The 25,258-nt window shown below is 43.3% G+C and overlaps 1 protein-coding gene and 1 long non-coding RNA gene across 2 annotated transcripts in view; one reads left to right on the top strand and one right to left on the bottom strand.

Moving 5' to 3' along the window:
- Positions 1–25,258, bottom strand: part of LOC139379056 (neurexin-2-like) — a 929,896-nt gene that overhangs the window by 614,558 nt on the left and 290,080 nt on the right. The gene's annotated exons all lie outside the window — the stretch shown is intronic.
- LOC139379058 (uncharacterized) lies at positions 11,727–13,858 on the top strand. Its single transcript, XR_011628360.1, has 2 exons — positions 11,727–12,139; positions 13,277–13,858. It is a non-coding gene; the product is annotated as an uncharacterized lncRNA (long non-coding RNA).

Genomic DNA, 25,258 nt, shown 5'->3' on the forward strand with positions numbered 1-25,258 from the left:
GTGAGGGAGGGAGACGTGATGAGAGGGATTGATGAGCTAGTGAGAATGAGGGAGAAAGTGAGGGAGGGAGACGTGATGAGAGGGATTGATGAGCTAGTGAGAATGAAAGGGAGAAAGTGAGGGAGGGAGTCGTGATGAGAGGGATTGATGAGCTAGTGAGAATGAAAGGGAGAAAGTGAGGGAGGGAGACGTGATGAGAGGGATTGATGAGCTAGTGAGAATGAAAGGGAGAAAGTGAGGGAGGGAGACGTGATGAGAGGGATTGATGAGCTAGTGAGAATGAAAGGGAGAAAGTGAGGGAGGGGGACGTGATGAGAGGAATTGATGAGCTAGTGAGAATGAAAGAGAGAAAGTGAGGGAGGGAGTCGTGATGAGAGGGATTGATGAGCTAGTGAGAATGAAAGGGAGAAAGTGAGGGAGGGGGACGTGATGAGAGGGATTGATGATCTAGTGAGAATGAAAGGGAGAAAGTGAGGGAGGGAGACGTGATGAGAGGGATTGATGAGCTAGTGAGAATGAAAGGGAGAAAGTGAGGGAGGGAGACGTGATGAGAGGGATTGATGAGCTAGTGAGAATGAAAGGGAGAAAGTGAGGGAGGGAGACGCGATGAGAGGGATTGATGAGCTAGTGAGAATGAAAGAGAGAAAGTGAGGGATGGAGACGTGATGAGAGGGATTGATGAGCTAGTGAGAATGAGGGAGAAAGTGAGGGAGGGAGACGTGATGAGAGGGATTGATGAGCTAGTGAGAATGAAAGGGAGAAAGTGAGGGAGGGAGACGTGATGAGAGGGATTGATGAGCTAGTGAGAATGAAAGGGAGAAAGTGAGGGAGGGAGACGTGATGAGAGGGATTGATGAGCTAGTGAGAATGAGGGAGAAAGTGAGTGAGGGAGACGTGATGAGAGGGATTGATGAGCTAGTGAGAATGAGGGAGAAAGTAAGGGAGGGAGACGTGATGAGATGGATTGATGAGCTAGTGAGAATGAGGGAGAAAGTGAGGGAGGGAGACGTGATGAGAGGGATTGATGAGCTAGTGAGAATGAAAGGGAGAAAGTGAGGGAGGGAGATGTGATGAGAGGGATTGATGAGCTAGTGAGAATGAAAGGGAGAAAGTGAGGGAGGGAGACGTGATGAGAGGGATTGATGAGCTAGTGAGAATGAAGGAGAAAGTGAGGGAGGGAGTCGTGATGAGAGGGATTGATAAACTAGTGAGAATGAGAGAGAAAGTGTCACGACTTCCACCGCAGTTGGCTCCTCTCCCTGTTCAGGCGGCGCTCGGCGGTCGTCGTCGCCGGTCTACTAGCTTCCACCGATCCTTTTTCCTTTTCATTTGGTTATGTCTGTCTTGTGTTTCACCAGTGTTCTCTTTGGGTAATTAGGGGGGGGGTATTTAAATCTCGCCATTTCCTCTGGGTTTTGTGCGGGATTGATTCGTTTGCTGTCACTTAGTTTTGGGTTGCGTTTTTGGGGTTCTGTTGAACAGGTGGGTTTTTCCCCCGGACGGTGTCATGGTGGTTTGAGGCTACTGTTGTAGTCCTGTTTATCCTGTTCTTTGGACCATGTTAATTAAACGTCCTTTTCGAAACTTTGCATTCTCCTGCACCTGACTCTACACCCACATCTCCTTCTGGAGTTTGTTGACAGAAAGATAGATGGAAGGAGTGACTGAAAAAGACAGGTGTGATTCTAAAGTATGTAGCAATATCGGTTGACGTTCCCCTGACGGGTGGACCCACCGCGTCATAGAAACCCCCCCAAGAGCAAAAAGTGCACTACTCATTAGTCCCAATACGGCCACCCCAACCTCCACTCTTCCCTATCCCTGTATCCCCCAGAACCTACCTGGAACAAGTGCTTAACACTATGGGCTACTGTATGTTTAAGATTAAACTATATTGGACCAGTTATGTTCGCTACTGGAGCAGTAGGGAGACATGAAAACACAACTGAATAATTTAGGAAAATAATGCCAGCTTGTATTTTGTAAATACAAATTCTTCCCAAAAAAAGAATCACCTTGAGTAAATATTGATATGTGAAATTTGTACAATGAGCTTAATATGTATTTAATAAATCAATACATTTTACTTCCTGACTGATGTCTTGAGATGTTGCTTCAATATATCCACATAATTTTCTTTCCTCATGATGTCATCTATTTTGTGAAGTGCACCAGTCCGTCCTGCAGCAAAGCACCCCCACAACATGATGCTGCCACCCCCGTGGTTCACTGTTGGGATGGTGTTCTTCGGCTTGCAAGCCTCCCCCTTTTTCCTCCAAACATAACAATGGTCATTACGGCCAATAATCTGACTGTAAACAATTGTTGGAAAAATGACTTGTGTCATGCACAAAGTAGATGTCCTAACCGACTTGCCCAAACTATAGTTTGTTAACAAGAAATATGTGGAGTGGTTGAAAAACGAGTTTTAATGACTCCAACCTAATTGTATGTAAACTTCCGCCTTCAACTGTACCATGAGTACCTTTCGTATAAACATTATTATAAACTGAGTGGTTCGAGCCCTGAATGCTAATTGGATGACAGGTGTGGTATATCATACTGTACCACGGGTATGACAAAACATTTATTTTCACTGCTCTAATTACGTTGGTAACTAGATTATAATAGCAATAAGGCACCTCGGAGGTTGGTGGTAAATGGCCAATATACCACAGCTAAGGGCTGTGTCCAGGCACTCCGCAATGCGTCGTGACTAAGAACAGCCCTTAGCCGTGGTATATTGGCCATATACCACACCCCCTCATGCCTAATTGCTTAAATATACTGTAGGTCTTAGATTTAATCTCATACAGGACTAAGAAAATTAAATTTAGTCAAAATGCTTTATACTTTAACTACAGCACCAGGTTCACATGAACTAAACAATAAACTAACTTGGGCAATGCAAAGGATTTTACACAACTACAGCACCAAGCTCACGTGGACGGAACAGTAGCCTAGCCTGTGCAAATGGAACGTACTAGTGCTTACACCTATACACATTTTCTATTTCAATTGATCGATAGCTGAGCTATCCTAAATGTTAACAGCTTGTGCATATGCTTGGTTCAGTATGAACGCGCACAAAATGCTAGCAATAGTTTAGCTAGCCTAATCGCTAGTAGCTCGTTCTCCTTATGAAATCTCACCAAGTCCTTGCGTTGATACCGCCCAGGGTATATAAGTGAGTGTTAATATCGATTGGAAACTTTGTTTTTTCTTCCATGGAATGGCGGTAGCTCTTCACGTTCCGTTCTAGCTCTTTTTCATCATGTTGGTGCCGACTGGTGTATAACGTGAGGTTAGGAGAGGGATTTAAGAGAATATTGAGTTTTGATTGGCTCAAAATAAACTGCCCGTCATGCAGCTTCTGACAGGTGATTTGTAATAGCTGTCAATTTAAACATATCAATAACAATATAGTATATTATGATTGGTTACTGGAATCTCACTAGTAACGATAAGTATTCAACATTAGTTAAACAGCGTTATATACCACTTGCATCAATATTTCTCTATCCCTCTTTCTTTATCTCTTCATCGCCCTCTCCCTTTTTCTCTCTCTCTCCCTCTCTTGCAGGGCCGGCTTTTTGGGGGCCCTAAGCAAGATTTGGTTGGGGGGCCCCCCACCTCATGGCAAAACATTTTTGTGGCCCCCATCTTGACGGTGGAGTTTTAAAGCTAATTTCCTGCTATTCTAAATATTTGGTAATGACTTATGCTATGTTAACATGACTAACAAAATCAATGTGGGCCCTCTAAAGGTCAAAGTCCTGGGGCACGTGCCCTGCATGCCCGATCAGTATTCAGCCAAGATAGCTCACTAGACTAACTACAAATCTAAAATATGTTAACTGACATGAATAATTGAGTGACTGTCAGTGCTCAAAAACAGCTGATGCACAACCACATCTTGAAATTGCGCCCGGTGTGCTCTACTATTCTTATTGTCAATATTAAGTTTGGACACCGACTGAGTTCCTACAAAATCTGACACAGTTAAATAGAATTATTTACATTACCATTGACAGGGATCTTGCTGAAAGCTTTCTACAGAATGCAGTCATGGATTATTTCTTATGATTCCTGAACAGCATTTTCCTCCACCCATTGTACACTTTCTTCCTCAAAGTAATGGTTGCATGAATCCAATAGGGCACTGAAGCAGGCAATTATTTGATTTTAGTATTATAGATTAAGCTGTGATGCAAACCTTTTTGAAAAACATGTAATAACCATGGAGGATAAATAGTTAACCAATCAATTGATTGGTAGACTGACGGTGACGATCGATGAGAATACATTACAATCACGTGGTGGTTGTAGATACCCACTCAAGGTTCCCTCTGATGAATAAATACTGTAGATAAACATCTTTTTAAAGACAACACACATAATGCACCTTCAGTTGCAGTCATTCTCCATGTGATGTCATCTCACCTCTTCCCTGGTCCCTCTCTTCACCCTCCTTACCTCGTTCTCATTTCAAATTCCTATTTCCCCCCCCTCATCTCTCCTTGTTTCACATTCCTCTCCCTCTCCTCCCCTTCAATCTCTCCATGTGTTGCAAATTCCTCTCCCTCCCTTGCATCTCTCTCTTTCTCATACCCCATCCATCTCTCCCTGTGTTTCAAATCCCTCTCTCCTCCTGTCACAGCCCATTCGCCCCTCCGCCAGCTGTGCAGGGTAGAGGCCTGCTGTGCCAAGTGCCATTTGGTTAGCTACTTCCTGGCCAGTAATTGTGCAGACATTTCCCCCCCTCCGCCCTCCTCTACTCTCTTCACTGGAGCAGAAGATGGATCATCTCTCACCCGTCTTTATTTCTCCTTTAACTCGATCTCTCTCTCCCTCTCTCTCTCTCTCTCTCTCTCTCTCTCTCTCTCTTGTTATCTCATGTTTTTTCTCTCTCCATGTTTCCCCCTTTCTCTCCCTCTTGTGTTCTCATTCTCTGCGTGAACCCAGATCATTGATAAAAGTCTTTCTCGTGCAACCTGGCTTAAACGTGGGAATATGGCATCCTGTAACATCTTACAACTAATACAAAACTAAACCAATAATCAGCACTGATCACATATGTGAGCTAGAATGAGCTAGAGAACAAGTGGGAGAGCGAGTGAAAAAAAAGAGAGGGAACGGCACATGAACACAATAGAGGGATAACTACAAGTCATAATGATCATTGTCTCCTGCTGGTTTGGGTGTGTTGTACAGTACATGTTCATTCCATAGCAGCCGTTGGAGCAGGAGCCGAGCTCCCGCAGTGGAATGCTTGCAGTAACTGACGGCCCGAGGACATCTCTCCTCTCCACAGCTCCATCTCTCTCCCATGGCCCTACAGATGATTGTGGGTAGCACACTGGCTGCCACGCTCGTAATAATCACCATCAATTAACTTGAAAGACTGTCAGCTAATAGTGGTTATATTGGTTTATACAATGGGATGGGGCGCCATGTCGCCCATATGTTCTCAGAGTAATTATCGAAACCGGCGTCGGCGTGTACCAACACATCAAACTCAGGCTCAATGGTTTATTGCTGTTGGTTTCTCCTCTCTTCATTAGGATAGGTTTCCTCTCCTCATTAAGATAGGTTTCCTCTCCTCATTAAGATAGGTCTCCTCTCCTCATTAGGATAGGTTTCCTCTCCTCATTAGGATAGGTTTCCTCTCCTCATTAGGATAGGTATCCTCTCCTCATTAGGATAGGTTTCCTCTCCTCATGAGGATAGGTTTCCTCTCCTCATTAGGATAGGCTTCCTCTCTTCATTAGGATAGGTTTCCTCTCCTCATTAGGATAGATCTCCTCTCCTCATTAAGATAGGTTTCCTCTCCTCATTAAGATAGGTCTCCTCTCCTCATTAGGATAGGTTTCCTCTCCTCATTAGGATAGGTTTCCTCTCCTCATTAGGATAGGCTTCCTCTCTTCATTAGGATAGGTCTCCTCTCCTCATTAGGATAGGTTTCCTCTCCTCATTAGGATAGGTCTCCTCTCCTCATTAGGATAGGTCTCCTCTCCTCATTAGGATAGATCTCCTCTCCTCATTAGGATAGGTCTCCTCTCCTCATTAGGATAGGTCTCCTCTCCTCATTAGGATAGATCTCATCTCTTCATTAGGATAGGTTTCCTCTCCTCATTAGGATAGGTCTCCTCTCCTCATTAGGATAGGTATCCTCTCCTCATTAGTATAGATCTCCTCTCTTCATTAGGATAGGTCTCCTCTCTTCATTAGGATAGGTTTCCTCTCCTCATTAGGATAGGTCTCCTCTCCTCATTAGGATAGGTCTCCTCTCCTCATTAGGATAGATCTCCTCTCTTCATTAGGATAGGTCTCCTCTCCTCATTAGGATAGGTCTCCTCTCCTCATTAGGATAGGTCTCCTCTCCTCATTAGGATAGGTTTCCTCTCCTCATTAGGATAGGTATCCTCTCCTCATTAGGATAGGTCTCCTCTCCTCATTAGGATAGGTTTCCTAGGGATGGGATTTTAAAGGGACTTCAGTGAGTATACACATACTGACCACCACAGGCCTTTTCTTTCCTATCGCTGTGAGCATAACGATGGTTTCCTCTCCTCATTAGAATAGGTTTCCTAGGGATGGGTTTTTAAAGTGACTTCAGTGAGTATACACATCTTTCCTATCGCTGTGAGCATAACAATGTTGTCCTTTCTACTCAGAGACCAGTGAATAAGGGTGGAAAGTCATGTGTGTGTCTTAGTTATAGTGGTCTATCATGTTGTCCTAAAACCTATTGCAACCTGTATGGTGCTACTATGTTATTTCAACAATTTATTCCACAAATATGAATAGCTGTGGTCCTGTGTTTCAATGCCAGTCCTCTTCAAATCAATATGTTTCTTGTGATTTATTTGCAGGGTATCCTCTTTGCCATTTTGACTTGTTTTGATACCGCCCCGGATAGCAATAACCAGTACATTTAAGATATCTGCTCCTTTGACTCGTGTGTTGGCAGCAGCCCAAACTGACAGGCCTCAGACTGGGTTACTGACCTCACTCTCCGGAGTGGGAATGGTGGGGGCTCCATTGCTCTTTGAGCAGCATTTAATAATGTCATTAGAATTAGAAACAGATTTTCACTATTATTGTTAAAGTTAGTGTGTTTTGTGTTTGTTTCTTTGTGTGCGTGCATGTGCCTGTGTGTGTTGTGTGGTTTGACCAGCAGGTAAGGTAGGCCAGACCAGAAGCAAGTCTAAATGCTTCAGGTATCAAGCTGGCAGTTCATTCAAACAACTACTCGTACTGCTCTGTTGCCTCTCCCCATTGCTACCGCTGGCTGATACACAATGCATCAGACAACCTCTAAGTCCAAAACCCAATACCATGATTCAACTCATCAACTCTTATTTCCAGAACGGCTCAGTGAAGGTTGGCACTGCATGCTCACCAGGCCTAGGTCAGTTAAGGACGTGATTTGTACGCATGCGTGTATGCACACGCAGACACACACAGACACACACAGACACACACAGACACACACAGACTCACACAGACACAAACGCACAGCCACAAATACACACACGCATACACACACGCAGACACAAACGCACAGCCACAAATACACACACGCATACACACACGCAGACACACACACACACAGACACACGCAGACACACGCAGACACACACAGACACACACAGACACACACAGACACACGCAGACACAAACGCACAGCCACAAATAAACACACGCATACACACACACATACACACGCAGACACAAACGCACAGCCACAAATAAACACACGCATACACACACACATACACACGCAGACACAAACGCACAGCCACAAATACACGCACGCATACACACACGCACTGTAAGGCAGGTAGGGGTTTCCCCTGAGGGAGAGAAGGGGTTGAAGTACACTCCGGACTGAGTCATTTGTCACCGTTCAGCAGCAGGTCAGTCCGCTCCCTCTCAGCCCAGTGTGAGTTGGGTAAGTGAAGGGTTTATTCAGGATGGCATAGACAAACATCAGAAGTGAACGGAGGCTAAGGTTGGCTGCGCTCTAGGAGTGGCATTTGGGTAAATTGAAGGTTCAGTGGGAAAGAGAAAAGGGGTTTGTGAGCATAATGTGTGTGTGTGTGTATGTGTTTGTGTACGAATACAGTACATGTGTATGTGTAAATCCAGCAACATCTATAACAATACTGCTTGATCTAATCTACCATGGGAATGGGGCTACAGTAGTTTAGGTTCACTATCAGAGGACTGAGAGGCTATTTCTGGGCCATACTCTAATTGATTTGCATTCATTCGTCTTTTTATTTCTCATTATTTTCTCACACTGTGTGTGTGTGTGTGTTCGTGTGTGTGTGTGTGTGTGTGTGTGTGTGTGTGTGTGTGTGTGTATGTGTTCATTTGCTTTTCTGCATGCGTGCGTGTGCGCGTGTGTGTGCATGTGTTCATGTGCTTGTCTGTTGTGTGTGTTGATGTCCGTTGTGTTTGTGTTGATTGGTATTGTGTGTGTGTTGATGGGTATTGTGTGTGTGTTGATGGGTATTGTGTGTGTGTGTTGATGGGTTTTGTGTGTGTGTGTTGATGGATATTGTGTGTGTGTTGATGGATATTGTGTGTGTGTGTTGATGGGTATTGTGTGTGTGTGTTGATGGGTATTGTGTGTGTGTTGATGGGTATTGTGTGTGTGTTGATGGGTATTGTGTGTGTGTTGATGGGTATTGTGTGTGTGTTGATGGGTATTGTGTGTGTGTGTGTGTGTGTGTGTGTGTGTGTGTGTGTGTGTGTGTGTGTGTGTGGATGGGTATTGTGTGTGTGCGTGTGTGTGTCGGTGGGTATTGTGTGTGTGTGTTGATGGGTATTGTGTGTGTGTGTTGATGGGTATTGTGTGTGTGTGTTGATGGGTATTGTGTGTGTGTGTGTGTGTTGATGGATATTGTGTGTGTGTTGATGGGTATTGTGTGTGTGTCGATGGGTATTGTGTGTGTGTGTGTTGATGGGTATTGTGTGTGTGTCGATGGGTATTGTGTGTGTGTGTTGATGGGTATTGTGTGTGTGTCGATGGGTATTGTGTGTGTGTGTTGATGGGTATTGTGTGTGTGTTGATGGTTATTGTGTGTCTGTTGATGGGTATTGTGAGTGTGTCGATGGTTATTGTGTGTGTGTCGATGGTTATTGTGTGTCTGTTGATGGGTATTGTGTGTGTGTTGATGGGTATTGTGTGTGTGTTAATGGGTATTGTGTGTGTGTCGATGGGTATTGTGTGTGTGTCGATGGTTATTGTGTGTCTGTTGATGGGTATTGTGTGTGTGTTGATAGGTATTGTGTGTGTGTTGATGGTTATTGTGTGTCTGTTGATGTGTATTGTGTGTGTGTGTTGATGGGTATTGTGTGTGTGTGTTGATGGGTATTGTGTGTGTGTGTGTGTTGATGGATATTGTGTGTGTGTCGATGGTTATTGTGTGTCTGTTGATGGGTATTGTGTGTGTGTTGATGGGTATTGTGTGTGTGTTGATGGGTATTGTGTGTGTGTCGATGGGTATTGTGTGTGTGTCGATGGGTATTGTGTGTGTGTTGATGGGTATTGTGTGTGTTGATGGTTATTGTGTGTGTGTTGATGGGTATTGTGTGTGTGTCGATGGTTATTGTGTGTGTGTCGATGGGTATTGTGTGTGTGTCGATGGGTATTGTGTGTGTGTCGATGGTTATTGTGTGTGTTGATGGTTATTGTGTGTGTGTTGATGGGTATTGTGTGTGTGTCGATGGTTATTGTGTGTGTTGATGGTTATTGTGTGTGTCGATGGTTATTGTGTGTGTTGATGGGTATTGTGTGTGTGTCGATGGTTATTGTGTGTGTGTTGATGGGTATTGTGTGTGTGTGTCGATGGTTATTGTGTGTGTTGATGGTTATTGTGTGTGTGTCGATGGGTATTGTGTGTGTGTCGATGGTTATTGTGTGTGTGTGGTTATTGTGTGTGTGTTGATGGTTATTGTGTGTGTGTTGATGGTTATTGTGTGTGTGTTGATGGTTATTGTGTGTGTGTTGATGGGTATTGTGTGTGTGTGTCGATGGTTATTGTGTGTGTTGATGGTTATTGTGTGTGTGTCGATGGTTATTGTGTGTGTGTCGATGGTTATTGTGTGTGTGTCGATGGTTATTGTGTGTGTGTCGATGGGTATTTGGGACAAGATCTATTCTAGATATATTTATGTGGAGAGCACATGTTGACGGATATAGCATGTAACAGATTGGGGTGTGAGGGAGTTTGAGGTAAAGTACAGTAGAGTATTTGGAGCAGAAGCAGACAGCTACTACACTTCACGTGTCTGTGTACAACGTTGGGTCTAGAAAGTCTAGAAAATTGTTTGAGTGTATCTGAGGCAGAATGAGATGGCTATAATAATGTGGCTATGGGCAGCCAGAGACCGAGCATATGGTTACTGTACTCTATACTGTTATTATAAACTGGGTGGTTCAGGCCATGAATGCTGATTGGCTGAAAGCCGTGGTATATCAGACCGTATACCACGGGTATGACAAAACGTTTATTTTAACTGCTCTAATTACATTGGTAACCAGTTTATAATAGCAATAAGGCACCACGGGGGTTTGTGATATATGACCAATATACCACGGCTAAGGGTGTTGCGTCGTGACTAAGAACAGCCCTTAGCCGTGGTATATTGGCCATATACCACACCTCCTCATGCCTTATTGCTTTAATAGAACTGGAGCAGAGAGAAGATATACACACTGCTCTCCATGCTCTGCCCTCTGGCTCCAAACCTGGAGACACTACAGTTACCCCTCACTATTTACAACCACGTATAGGCCCAGGTGGGGAGGGCGAGTGGGTATGGGGTCCCTACAGGAACATGCTGCACTTGATGTCATACCATACATGTATGCACACACAGACACACACACTGGGTACAGTTGACGCACGTCAACCACATCAAGTCAGCTGACTTGAAGTGGTTCTTTAGGGCAGTCGGGGAGGGACAGACTTAACCAATGAGAGAGGGTAGATAAGTAAGCACTTGCTATTTCAGGAAATTAACACAATGTCACCTCTGCCCCCAGGGCCGGTTCTCTGCTCTGCTCTGCTCTACGCTGACAAACACCTTCTGAAACCAAGTCCTACAGTGGTTGCTCAGCTAAAAGTATTGCGATTATGCTGCGGGACTTAGAGGTGATTTGTGGTTTAGTACGTTACCCTGCGTCACTACTTCATTGCTCCAGACCAGCGCAAGGGGGAGTTAGAGCACTGATTATGCTTTTGGGTCTCAGTGCATTTTCTTTAAAAAAATGTACATAGCCTATCAATGTGTAGGCATACATTGAATAAAGGTTCAATAAAAATAAATACAAATTATTGTGTACTAAAAACATGAATGTGTTTTTGCAGAGCATACAACCATGCCGACAACCATCCGTGGAGATCAGTGGATAAAGGACCACACCGAAAAAAAAATATTCTTATAATGTGTACGCAGCATTTGTATGTTGGAGTCACTTTTACTTCTTAATTGATCTCCGTTTCTATCATAGGCCACTGTAATCGATGGGGGCTCAGGGCGGTACCATTCTACTCATCTGATGAAGGTGCACATGGATCAGGTTCAAACTTTGAAGACAGAGATCGAGTCATTGAAGGCAGACTGGCAGAAAGTGAAACCTTATCTGAGGGCAGAGATACAGGTGACAGCTGATGCATTGGTCCAGAGCCAGGCAGCATTGGCAGAGAGTCAGGCAGAGAATGACGCGTTGAAGAGGGCGGGGAACGAGATGGAGTCACAATCCTTGCCAGGCACAACTGTGAGCTCTGGAGCTCCACCTCCAACAGGCAGAGTCAACATACCTGACGGGTTCATCAGGTCGTCGGTTCACCCTGACATTTCCATTCCTCTTCTGACAACAGAACTTGACCAACTGCTCACCAGGCACAGCAAGGGCCGTCCAGACCGTTTTGCTGTTCTGCTATTCCAAGGATGTGTAAATGAAGAGAGATACCACGAGTGGTCACAGAATACCAACTGAGAAGTATCCCGAGGAAAATGTAGCTTACCAGTGAACCTCCGCGTGTTCATCATTACTACTGTGTCTCAGATGTTTCTGTCCATGACTGATGCAACCCAAAAAAAGAATTAAAGACAGTCAGTGAGTACCTGAGGTCACTGAGAATATCTGGACATGTCCTGCTCTCCCTTATGTAAAGAATTAGGCACTTTCCCCTGTTTACCACATTATGTATGGTAGGCTATGTTTACTTGTCAGACTGCACAGTAGCCTAACAAACAAATGCAGGTGGCTAATATTTTCAAAATGTTTTAAATGCTTTATTAGTCAAATGGAAGAGCATAAAATAATGATACAAGTACTCAAAATGCAGATGTTTATTTAGTTTTGGATCCATAACAAATTACTATGGGAAAGAATATCACTGAATTACAGAAATATTGGAACAAAGTTGTCTAATGAAGGTAAACAAATTGTTGCTTACTGGAAAATACTCTTTCAAACACACACTGTCACGTTGTACAGCTCCATTACGGCTATTAGCAGGGCTATATTTTGGCCTTTATAAATATGATTTTGGCCTTTATTCAGATTACAAATCGCTCACTGTCATTTTTTTGAAAACGAAATAACCTCCAAAACATCGTTACATATAGACTACCCACTGTGGACATATATTTCAGCACCGTTTCTCGCTGCTCTGAGACAAGCATGGAGAAACAAAAATGTTCATTATATTCCATGATATTCTTAATATGTGTGACTGAATACAAACAAGTGATGTCTGCTAAGTAATCAAGTTGATGGAACAGTCATATAGCTTCGACACCTTCAAAAAACGACCTCATGCAACCTCAAAATGTCGGATAAAGCGTATACTGTACAGTACTGTATTTCTCCAACAGCATCTTTATGCTTCGTTAATAAAATTAGGATAAAAATACTCTTTCAAAATATAGATGTTTATTTAATTACGGATCCATAATGAATTACTAAGGGAATAAATATCACTGAATTACAGAAATATTGGAAGAAAGTTGTCCAATGAAGATAAACAAATTGGAGGGTAGGGGGAGAATTCTATTGTCAAATGTATACTTAGTTGTATACAAATGTATACTCCTGTCTCAGCCTCCAGTATTTATGCTGCAGTAGTTTATGTGTCGGGGGGCTAGGGTCAGTTTGTTATATCTGGAGTACTTCTCCTGTCTTATCCGGTGTCCTGTGTGAATTGAAGTATGCTCTCTCTAATTCTATCTTTCTTTCTCTCTCTCGGAGGACCTGAGCCCTAGGACCATGCCACAGGACTACCTGGCATGAAGACTCCTTGCTGTCCCCAGTCCACCTGGCCGTGCTGCTGCTCCAGTTTCAACTGTTCTGCCTGTGATTATTATTATTTGACCATGCTGGTCATTTATGAACATTTGAACATCTTGGCCATGTTCTGTTATAATCTCCACCCGGCACAGCCAGAAGAGGACTGGCCACCCCTCATAGCCTGGTTCCTCTCTAGGTTTCTTCCTAGGGAGTTTTTCCTAGCCATCGTGCTTCTGCACCTGCATTGCTTGCTGTTTGGGGTTTTAGGCTGAGTTTCTGTACAGCACTTTTTCTGTACAGCACTTTGAGATATCAGCTGACGTACGAAGGGCTATATAAATACATTTGATTTGATTTGATTTAGTTAGGTTGGCTGTATCACAACTGGCCTTGATTGGTTGCAATTTCAGTTTAATCCACCAGAAAAGAGAAAACACATCCAACCGTGATTGGGAGTCCCGTAGGGCCGCACACAATTGGCTCAGCGTTTTTCTCCCTCTAAATAAATGTTTTGGCCTTTACAAATATTATTTTGGCCTTTAACTTCTTGAGAATACTTGACACGCAGACGTCCCAAGTATGCCCCTGGAAATGCAAATGCGCTACGCTAAATGCTAAATGTACTCGTTACAACTCAATCTTTGATCAAAATTCACAAGCAGGGTATTGAATTAAAGCTACACTCGTTGTGAACCTAGCCAGCAAGTCAGATTTTTAAAATGCTTTTCGGCGAAAGCATCAGAAGCTATTATCTGATAGCATGCACCCCCCAAAATGCCAGCTCGACACGTAAACAACAGATTTTGCGATAGCCGGCGCTACCCAAAACGCAGAAATAAAATATAAAACATTCATTACCTTAGACGAGCTTCTTTCTTGGCACTCCTATATGCCCCATAAACATCACTATTGGGTCTTTTTTTCGTTTAAATCGGTCCATATATACCCAAAATAGCTTTGTATGGAAGTTGTGTCATTCAGAAAAAATCATCGTTTTTAAACGCTGCGTAATTTTTTAAAATTAAAAAAGTCGACGATAAACTTTCACAAAACACTTCGAAATCCTTTTGTAATCCAACTTTAGGTATTAGTAAACGTTTATAATCTATCAAAATGATTACAGGGCGATGTCTCTTCAATAGGTCTTCACTTCAAAAACAATGCCATCTGATATCTCCCTCAACTGCATCCGGGTGAAGACTGGGAAAATGGAGGTCAGAAAGATGGATTTTCCAACAATTAATTCAATTGAAAATTAGGACAATTTGTATGAATTGCAGGCAGATTCCCATTAAATTCTGTTCTCTTTTAACAACTGGTGGAAGTGACTTATGGAAATTATTTTTTGCTTTCAGAGAGCAGTTTTTCTTGCGTTTTTCAATGAAACACACGATCTGTTATAGTCACAGCCGTGATTTAACCAGTTTTATAAACTTCAGAGTGTTTTCTATCCACACATACTAATCATATGCATATACTATATTCCTGGCATGAGTAGCAGGACGCTGAAAAGTTGCGCAATTTTTAACAGAATTTTCAAAAAAGGAGGGGGTAGAAGTAAGAGGTTTTAATCAGATTACAATGGCTCCCTTTTGTTAAAAAACAAACAAACTCCAAAGTCATAGAGCCAGCACCTACATAAAGCTGAGTGACTCTCTCATTCATTGCTTTGGATCAAAATAAATAAGTACCAACATTCTTTCTGATAGTCTTTAATAAAGAAATGTTTTGATTATCCTGACCTGGACACCATGTACAATATTATAATACTCCATTATGGGCTGGTAATAGGACAATATACCTTTACCACCATCTCTCTGTATTTTTAATCTTTGTGGATGGAGCCTCCTGATTGGCGCAGAGGTCGAAGACACTGCATCACCGTGCAAAATGCGTTGCTACAGATGCAGGGTTGATACCTGTGCCGGTCGCCACCGGGAGACCCATATGTAATTATTGGCGGTGACATCATTGAATTTTTATTTATATTATATTATATATATATTATATTTTATTTATATATTTTTTTTTTTATATACTGTAGGCCTACCGTAGGCGACATGAGTCTCAAATCAAATCAAATCAAATGTATTTATATAGACCTTCGTACATCAGCTGATATCTCAAAGTGCTGTACAGAAACTCAGCCTAAAACCCCAAACAGCAAGCAACTAGGGTTGAGTAATTTGAGTAATTTGCTGTGAAAAGTGGTGTAGGTCTTATTTATTTAAATAGCATATTGAAGTTAGAAGCAACAGGATTTGATGCAAAAGCCTACCCGCTTGTGGTCAACTATTTTAGCACCGTTTCGCGCTGCTCTGAGACAAGCATGGGGACTGGTCTTGATAAATCAATGAGATGTTTATTTTCAATGAATCTCTGTTTGGGTATTGGTTAGACTACAATTAGTGTGTGGAAATGTTATGCTCGTAGTACTGTAGCCTACCATCACGTTGTACAGTGCCATATTTTCCAGTCCATCCTAACGGAAACCCTGAGGGTTTTTCCTTTTTCTTGGAACAGAAATACCATAATATTAATATAATAATTAATTAAGCAACATTTCTTAAAATCAGTCCCATATACTATGTTCTCACAAAAAAAGGTTTTAAATTCTCTTGTACAGACAATATTAAAGGCTATCAAATGCTTCTCAAAGATGCCCTCTGGTGGTCAAACAAGCACTAACTAGCATTAATGGTAACAGTGGCCGACACTTAAATTGAATGCAATTGAATTCTGCGGCACCACGCAAGCTGTGCTGCAGTACGCTGCAACTTTTGAAGAATCAACCACTGTAAACACACTCTATGTGCCATAAGTACAATAACAATATTAATCAGGGAATTTCAAATATGGACCTCGAAGCCACAAGTGATTTTCATTGTTCCCCTCTAATCAAGGACTGATTTATACCTGGGACACCAGGGGGTGCACTGTAATTATCAGGTAGAAGAGAAAACCAGCAGTATTGTGGACCTCGGGTTTGAATTCCTCTGACATAGTAGGAAAGGTAGGGGCGATACATCACGGCCTCTACAGTCGATTGACACACCCGTGTGTCACACGGTGACATCATTTTGATTGTTGAATAGCTCCCTGTGTGTTTATGCTAGATAGTTTCTTGTAGTGGCTGCAGTTCAACTCCCTCTTTACGACGATATAACGTTTGTGCCTATTCCACAACATGGGGCATGTGGAAGCAGCCTTGTTCTACACATGAGAGGATCCGAACAATAACATATTTATTGTTTATACCTACAGGGGTCCTAAAATTCCAAATCAAAATGGCTAAATGATACATTTTATGACCATCTTAAAATAATTTCCTACATTATCTTAGTAGATATTGCCATCTAAGGGCTTAGACCTACAGGGGAATACTATACCGAAGGCATGAACTAGTAGAAGTGAAATCTTGAGCTCCAACTTTTAGATCAAGGAAGTCCCTTGCGTCCCATTAGCTGAGTTGTTTATGGGATTGTTTTTAAATGTGTACATCTAACGATTCTTTAATCCACTCTGTGTCTGAAACTGGAGTGTTGGAACTTGGGTGTGGTGCTGAAGTTCAATTACTCCACAGAGTCTACATGCTATGACCCATTATTATGGTGAATATGTTTTGAATCTTTCATAAAATAATGACAGTGTTAGGATCAATAGAAACTAACTTCAGTTTAGTAACTTTCACTGGGAATATAAAATAGTTGCTCAAAAGAACCACGTTTAGAACCTTCTCTCATTAAAACACATACTTTGAACAGGCCCATCGAGACATTGAGCCATTGAGCAGTCCCTTTCAGATGATTTGGAGAATGTTATGAAACCACGTAACACCACCGTCTAGTCACAACCCCTGTTTTGGGTAGGCCCAGCCCCCTGCTACCCTATTCCCCCTAAAGCCTGCATTTCCTTTCACACAGTGGTGGAAAAAGTACCCAATTGTCATACTTGAGTAAAAGTAAATAATGAATTCAATTGAAGACGAGAGTATCGAGCTCCCTCAGTCACACACATCCTGTTCCTCAATGGTGATCGTCATAAAGTCAGTGTGACGAACCTGAACCACTGATTCTTTCACAACAGTGTCATCTATCATTTGGTCATATCATAAAACCACGCACAGTAACCAGAGGTGATTTACATGTAGTGTTATTAAATGTTATGTGTGTTTAACCGTGTTCGCCTACTGAGCTAAAGCCAAATAATTACCGTAGCTTGGGGAGTCAACACAAGTCCTCAGGTCTCAGTCTGGCTAGAACCTTGCACTGCATGATGGGAGGGAAAAACCCTCATTTAGACACAACACCCTTTACCATTTTTCAAACCTGAAAGAGGGTGCACCTTTCTCTGTCTTCTCGTGTGAGAAAGAAAATGGAAATCAATGCATCTGGGCAGCACAGGAGCCCCAGCCATTAATGTGGAATTGATGGCTAATGTCACAGTCATTTTTCCTCATTCACAGGCCAATAGAAGTCTGAGGAAACTGGAAAGCCTAGGTGGGAGAGTGTAGGTCAGGGGCCGAATGAGAAGGGGCAGTAGGTGCAGGGGGATTGTGGTGAGCTAAGGGTGCAAGTGTTGAAATTCTCCATGAACGGGTCAACAAAACCATTATTTTGTTGGTCTTTCGCCAGCCCCCCTCTTCCTCACTGCAGGTCCATTATGTTTTGGATCTCTGCCAGCCGTCTTCCTCCTGTGACTCATTGCCAGGTAGTAAATCATAGGTGATCCTTCCTTACACACCAGTAATGGGAAATGGGATAAATGTGACTACACCTTTGATGCATGATTCAGTAGCACCTGTTAGTCCTTTAGAATCTCCTGTACCTACATGCTGAAGGGTCCTGCTTTGTGCCCGAATGACGTCGAGCAGGGGTATCAAATACTAAAACCAACATAATGAAGTAAATATATCCAGGACTAAGTCTAGGTAAACCTGACATGCAGTTGCAGATCGTGATCCCCAGTATAGCTTTATTTAGTACAATTGTTAACCCTGACTCATGCCAAACGAGGGTGACACTCTTCAGGACCCAAGGTTCCTTTTAGGTCACTGTGGACAGTAGAGTCAAAACCTCCTACAGAGGCACTATCACAACACGTCAAACAAAAGGTTATAAAACACAGATTGAATCCCCCCCCCAAAAAAAAGCCTTCCACAAACAGAGAGCCAGGGTGCAATCATCGGACTCCACCTGGTGAGAGAGGAAGTGGCGATTGTAAAAGAGCATCAACAACACACACACACAAACGTACAATACGCACACGCGCACACAGCCCTCCCACCCCACACACACACAATGCAATCCCTCCAAGCCACCAGAATCACAACAGAACCAGGTTTCCATAAAGCCCGGCTCTGTAATAATCTTCAGCTCTTTAAATATTTATGGGGCAAACATCCACATTCCTCTCCCTTATATTATCTGTCATCAGAAATGATTTATCCTCTGGAAGTGTGCTAGGCTGCATTATATAGAATATACGACAGCATTGTTGAATACTGGTTTCAGATTGGCTAGAAGGGCATTCTAGAACGGACATTAAAACCAGACAACGGGACAGTTGGAAAAGATATTGGGACCCCTTGCAATCATGATGTAATAATATGCACTTACACCTGCAGACAGAACGTTCTACAAAGTTACAGAAAGCTGAACCAAAAACCACACAAACTGAATTTGGACACATTATAAACGCAGGTCCAACAAAGAACATGGATAGCCCTAGTATATACAGTATATATATGAATTCTATATAATAATTAAGTAAACAAAAAGTGTTCCAACCGTGACAACATTGTAAACTAAGCACTATGCTCAATGGTTCAAAAGCACACTTCTTAAACGTGATTGCTGAGGAAAGGATCGGCTTCTCTGTGTTGTTAGGACGAAGGCTTACTTTACATGTGCGTATGTGTGGCCCTGCAGCTAGGAATAATGGATTTCAGTGTCCACCATTTATAGATCTGATGGCCATGCTGCTAATGTTAATTCCTTCACCCTTCTACCACCGGTTTTGTTGGGCTGTCAGGGTGAGTATCACCACATACAGATTAAACCAAGTGCACAGGCAGAATCACTAATCACAGGTTTCAATGAGAGTCTTAAACTAGCTGAGATCGTTCTAGTGCAGATTCTACATCAACCTAAAGAGCCAATGTCTTAGATGGAATGCATTGAATAGGCTAGTACCGTGTCTGATAGCATTATCCAATGTTTTGCAGAACCATCGAGACATGGAAATATCCAGACTCTGGCTAAATTTAAACAGGACACCGTTTACTTTCTACAATCTAAAAAAAAAAATCTGATTGTTTTGTAATTTTGGCACGCATACTCGTAATCTGTTATTCACCAAGCATCCCTGTCCCTTAGTAATAGTAAATTGACCACTGATGACGTCGTAGGGACCAACGCCAGATAGACTGATCAGACTTCACTGTCCAATCTTATTATGGATGACAGAGTCACCCAAAGTTGAGTTCATTTTCCTCCAAATAACATGGAGCTTCCCAGGAAAGGATGGGGAGAGATGAGTGTGTGTTGTGTGTGTGTGTGTGTGTTTGTCTGCACACAGGCGTTCCTATATATGTATGAGGACACAAAAATATGTTCCTCTTTAAAGTGGCCCCAAGATTATATTACTTTCGGTGTGGATGGGGATAAATTGCGAAAATGATAAACAAATGAATGGAAAAATGATTTCCCATTCCAGCCACTGTCACAATGGGGGGAGAGGAGGCAATGGGCCAACTACGTGCTTATTTGTCTGAGCCAAGGCAGGGCTATCTCATTACAAGTCTTTACCAATTCATCCAACATCTCTCTCCCCTCATGGCTGACTAGGGACTCCTGTGCCAGATTACCGAAATGAACTCATCCTAATCTCAAATTAGAGTTAATTATGTTGTGAGTGTACAATCCTCCGACCAGGACGATAGTCTACATCCGCTCTCTGAGAAAGCGCCGTGTGAGTCAGATGCAGAGTACTGTAGGATTTATGGAAAAGGCTAAACTGAGTGACCTTGACCAGAGGGATATTGTTAATAATTTATGTTTGTGTGAATGAGTTGGTTGGTTGATTGGAAGCAAGATGGACAACAGCATTGCAATAGGCCATGAAATCCAATGGAAATCAATCCGACTTAATATAGCAGCTCACAACCCATTGGCCGAATCCATTGGCCTAACTGGGGCCACCGGACTCACTCCACCCCGAGTTGGGGAGACAAACACCCCCCTTCCATCACCCCTAACCGTCACTGAGTGCCACATAATTACATTTCAAAGACGGCGAGGTGCTGACAATCTAAATAAATAACAGCGCATGTAAATCTAGCCGCTGCGGATCTCACACCCATCTGTCACCGTCGACTCTTCCTCCTCCGACCGTCACCACTACCGCCATCACTCCCTCTCTTCCTCTCATCACCCCCATGTCTTCCCACACTTCCATTCCATCATTATCTCGTTCTCCCCAGGCTATTAGTGGCAACGCCTCAGTGACTGTTAGGAGTGATGGGAGGGGGGTGTTTGTCTCCCCTTCTTGCGATGCCCTTGCTGGGTATGGGCGCCACGGTATGGAGGGTGCAGAGGGGTGAGGAGCCAGGACCATAGAGAGTGACAGGAGTCAAGGGAATGATACTTGGAGTGACGGCTAGAGCAGGTGGGGCATCGGCTGGGTATCGGGGGGGCATCGGCTGGGTATCAGGGGGGCATCGGCTGGGTATCGGGGGGGCATCGGCTGGGTATCGGGGGGCATCGGCTGGGTATCAGGGGGGCATCGGCTGGGTATCAGGGGGGCATCAGCTGGGTATCAGGGGGCATCGGCTGGGTACCAGGGAGGCATCGGCTGGGTATCAGGGAGGCATCGGCTGGGTATCAGGGGGGCATCGGCTGGGTATCGGGGGGCATCGGCTGGGTATCAGGGGGGCATCGGCTGGGTATCAGGGGGGCATCGGCTGGGTATCAGGGGGGCATCGGCTGGGTATCGGGGGGCATCGGCTGGGTATCAGGGGGGCATCGGCTGGGTATTGGGGGGCATCGGCTGGGTATCTGGGGGCATCGACTGGGTATCGGGGGGCATCGACTGGGTATCTGGGGGTATCGTCTGGGTATCGGGGGGCATCGGCTGGGTATCTTGGGCATCGGCTGGGTATCGGGGGACATCAGCTGGGTATCGGGGGGCTTCGGCTGGGCATCGGGGGACATCGCATGGGTATCGGGAGGCATCGCGTGGGTATCAGGGGGCATCGGCTGGGTATCAGGTTAGGTTTAGGTTAGGTTTAGAGAAAGGATACGGGTAAGGGTTAACGTTGGGGCTAGGGTTAGGTTCAGAATAAGGGTAAGGGTTAAGGTTAGGGTTAGGTTTAGGTTTAGAATAAGGGTAAGGGTTAATGTTAGGGATAGGGTTAGGTTTAGAATAAGGGTAAGGGTTAATGTTAGGGCTAGGGTTAGAATAAGGGTAAGGGTTAACATTAGGGTTAGGGTTAGGTTTAGAATAAGGGTAAGGGTTAACATTAGGGTTAGGGTTAGGTTTAGAATAAGGGTAAGGGTTAACATTAGGGTTAGGGTTAGGTTTAGAATAAGGGTAAGGGTTAATGTTAGGGCTAGGGTTAGAATAAGGGTAAGGGTTAACATTAGGGTTAGGGTTAGGTTTAGAATAAGGGTAAGGGTTAACATTAGGGTTAGGGTTAGGTTTAGAATAAGGGTAAGGGTTAAGGTTAGGGTTAGGGATAGTTACTTGAAATGTTACTGATAGTCTATAGACTGGAGACTATAGTCTGTAGAGGATCTACAGATGGCCCGCCCTAACGTATTTCCTGGCCCATCCAAATAAAACATTTATTTGACCGAAAACAGAAAGACCCATCAATCTCAGATAAAGCATCCGAGCGAAACAGCGCCCCTCTGTCTCAGAATGTATTGACCATGTATCTGATGCTGTCAGGACTAAAAGAGTATGACATTCGCTTTCATGACCACATCAGATACATGGGGCAACATACCATTTCAGTCAATAGGATGTTATTTTGGACTAACGTGCGAAGGAAACCTACTTTTTGAAGTGATTTGTTTACAATCAGCTAAAAACATCATGACTGGTTGTGTTCATGCCACATTAAAAGGTAGGCTAATACATTTTTACAGTTCAACTACATGTTATTATAAAACCCACAGTAGAACTGCTAAAACACTCATTTGCTGCTCATGAATTTAAAAAAAATGTTACACGCCATTTTAAAAGTCAATCACACCTCCGTCCTTGTCCTAAATAAGTCTATACTACACTGTCATTATTAGAATCTTAATATCACAAACAGAACTGGTGTTTTAGACAATTTTAGGGCATTTTATTTTTTTATGGTTTTCCCCATTTCCCCTCTTTTTCTGGCCAGCTATATCCCCATAGCTGAAGATGCAGTGCCCAATTGAAAATCCCCCCGATAATCACCTCGAAAGTGAACCTAAACCGTACCGAAACTAATTTCCCACATATAATAAGAGATTCAACCAATGAAGTAGGCTAAAGTATGATGGGGAGAATGGATGAGTTGATGAGCGAGGGGAAGCGAATTACACCTAATTATGTAAATGACCAATTGTAAATGAAGAACCGGGTGGGCCGTTCTATTGTAAGGATCTATTCTAATGTCCAAATGCTATGTACTCTGTTATCAGTCTACACGGCTTTACTTGGAGTAAACAGTGAGAGTGTGCGTCATGTACAATGATGGCAAGAAGACCGAGGTGAATGGATGCACTCGTTAGCATTGCCACAAAATCTGAACGGAATACATTTATCACGATGACATATCTGATGAGTATTCACCCTCCGAGGTCTAAGCGCTAAAAAAGCCAGAACTGTGCTCACTGAGCAGGTGCCCGCGCTGCCAACAAAATTAAACGGAGTGACGGGAGAGAAGATGGCATCGGTTGGAATAGAACAAGCCGGTGAGAATTCTACAGGCTATTATCAGCACAAAATGTCATCACTGAGGGAGCAGGCCTTTACATCTCAAGAAAGAAATGTCATCAGCAACGCACTCAACAGCTTTCGTTGTTTAGGCTACGTGACACGGACATGTGTCAACTGATAATTGATTGTTTTGACTGTTGTCATATCAACACTTCTATTCATAATGCCATTATTGCTTTTGTGCCTGTTTTTCACTATTATCAGGCAAACTTGGCGCATGTAATGATGTCTAGGCTACTGATGTTTTCATTGGTGTATTTGTTCATTTTGTTGTTATAGAGAAGCTTAGAACAGTTTCCAACACCAATGATTTTGGTTTCATAGATGTAACAAAGGCACCCCACGAATACAATTTACTGAAGGCTTCATTTGATTGATTTATTATAACATAGCCTCTATCCACATAGGGTGTCCTGTGAACAGAATTTACCCCCCTATGGAAATCAAACGCCCGTCCAACGGATTCCTTCTGGCGCCAGCTAGAAAACGTGTTTGATGCGTCTCCTATCTTTGAAATGGTGCTGCCCATGCTAAAACAGGCTTCGGTCCATTGTGCGCACTCTTGCCAACTCTATGATCAACACCAACATCCTGGTTTGTATATAACTAGTAGACTTGGGGTCCTTCTATTCCCTTCATTACAACATTATTGAATGACATGACATATAGTGATTTACAGTGCTCTGGAGGGTAAAACATGCATTTTTCCAGCTCTTGTCTAAATTCATTATTAGAAAGTGTTCAGTCGTGAAAAAATATCTCAAGATACCTCAAAGTTCAATAAAATAAAATAAAAATTCCTTTCTACTGACCAGATCAACAGTGCGTGAACCAAAGTCCGTGTCAGATTGGGTAGAGAGAGCAGTGGAAGCGCCAGGCCATATTGTCTAGGTCGAGACAGCAATGCAAAGGCTATAGTCTAGTGGAGGAGCAGCAAGGACAGAGAGGAGGGGAGACTTCTGGTTTGGGACATATGAAATGTCTTTATTATTTTGGAATTTTTTGTGAGTGTAATGTTTACTGTTATTTTTTTGTTTATTTCACTTTTGTTTATTATCTACTTCACTTGCATTGGCAATGTAAACATATGTTTCCTATGCCAATAAAACCCTTGAATTGAAATTGAAATTGAATTGATAGCAACCCTGTCCCATTCGGAAAGTGTGTGTGTGTGTGTGTGTGTGTGGATTTGTGGATCTGTGTAATCTGAGGGAAATATGTCTCTCTAATATGGTCATACATTGGGCAGGAGGTTAGGAAGTGCAGCTCAGTTTCCACCTCATTGTAAAGCCCTTCTTACATCAGCTGATGTCACAAAGAGCTGTACAGAAACCCAGCCTAAAACCCCAAACAGCATGCAATGCAGATGTAGAAGCATGTTTGTATGTGTATCAATCTCCATCATCAAGGCAACTACTCCAAAAACAACATTCGAACTGTGATAAATCCTACCTAAGAAAAAAATCACAGCGGATAAATCACCTTGTTTCAAAATGTCTCCCGAGAGAGGCAACCTATGATCAGGATTTCAAAGGGAACCGCTGCCAAGATTAGGGAACCCACTTACTGGACCCCAGTGACCACGCACGCACACACACGCACGCACGCACGCACACACACACACACACACACACACACACACACACACACACACACACACACACACACACACACACACACACACACACACAGACACACACACACACACACACTCACAAAAACATGTACATATGCACATTGAGGAAGAGGAGCAGGGACAGATGTATGGGGGTCCTGATGGGTTTAGCTACACAGCGGTTTGAGGTGACCCGCTAGGCAGGTGAGTGTATATTGCACTGAGGGGGGCTTGGAGGGCGTGTATGTGTGTAGGTGTGTTCCATTGATGACCGTACCATGACAAACCTCCTCTGTATTGCACTTCACACCAACACGCTGACAAGCGGGACCGAGACATCCCCACCT

The sequence above is a fragment of the Oncorhynchus clarkii genome, chromosome 21, assembly GCF_045791955.1.
Source record: "Oncorhynchus clarkii lewisi isolate Uvic-CL-2024 chromosome 21, UVic_Ocla_1.0, whole genome shotgun sequence".
Classification (NCBI taxonomy): Eukaryota; Metazoa; Chordata; class Actinopteri; order Salmoniformes; family Salmonidae; genus Oncorhynchus; species Oncorhynchus clarkii.